The sequence below is a fragment of the Periplaneta americana genome, chromosome 9 (assembly GCF_040183065.1).
Source record: "Periplaneta americana isolate PAMFEO1 chromosome 9, P.americana_PAMFEO1_priV1, whole genome shotgun sequence".
Taxonomy (NCBI): Eukaryota; Metazoa; Arthropoda; class Insecta; order Blattodea; family Blattidae; genus Periplaneta; species Periplaneta americana.
The window spans coordinates 176,574,311-176,575,008 of NC_091125.1; the positions used below are offsets into that span (position 1 = coordinate 176,574,311).

At 36.7% G+C, this 698-nt stretch overlaps 1 protein-coding gene across 3 annotated transcripts in view; it reads right to left on the reverse strand.

Moving 5' to 3' along the window:
* Positions 1-688, reverse strand: part of AP-1sigma (AP-1 complex subunit sigma-2) — a 43,277-nt gene extending 42,589 nt beyond the window's left edge. Inside the window, exon 1 of one of the 3 annotated variants that reach the window (XM_069836472.1) lies at positions 447-680. The gene's annotated coding sequence lies outside the window, so the exon portion shown is untranslated. Of the gene's footprint in view, positions 1-146; positions 166-446 lie in introns of those variants that run through there. The other 2 variants (XM_069836474.1, XM_069836473.1) reach the window with 2 other exon arrangements.
* Between the last annotated feature and the right edge of the window lie 10 nt (positions 689-698).

Here is a 698-nt window from a genome sequence, read left to right on the forward strand (position 1 = left end):
CCATACAGCAGGCCTACTGCAAATAGAGTGGGCGTCGTTTTATGCATGATCTGGAGCGGCGAAAATCTTACCTACATTCGGTCCTGCTTTGCAATATATAAATAAATACATGATGCCAATCTAATTTCAATATGATTAAATCTTACCCTACATTATGCTACAGCGCTGTTGCTCTTCATTTCCAACTGAAATGGGCGTGGTGACAAAAGCAACCAAATTAAATTAATCTTATTAGCAAAAAGGCGGTATTAGTGAATATATGACAGTTCGGCACAATACAAACAAAAAATTTAGAACATTTCAGAAGCAAACATATGTGAGTCACAATAATTTTAATTTTACAACCATGCAACTTGGAAAATACGTTTGGGCCTACAATACAATGAAATTGTGTAAATGTAATAGATACATTTTACATTAACGTCAAATATATTAATATACTGTACCTTCAATGAAAGAGAATTCAAGCCGCACACTAAAATCTCCAACACAACACTTATAGCACCATCACATTAACATTTAAAACTATTCTCACATGAAATACTCGACAATCATAATGCAACAAAGACGAAATCAATTTACACCTCAATACTGTGCACAGTCTATCACTATTCGACGCGTTGGCACAATTCGGATAACCAACAGCGCCAGTAATACTGCTGTCGCGCCACGAGATGGCGGAGGAATGTTCTAGGCGG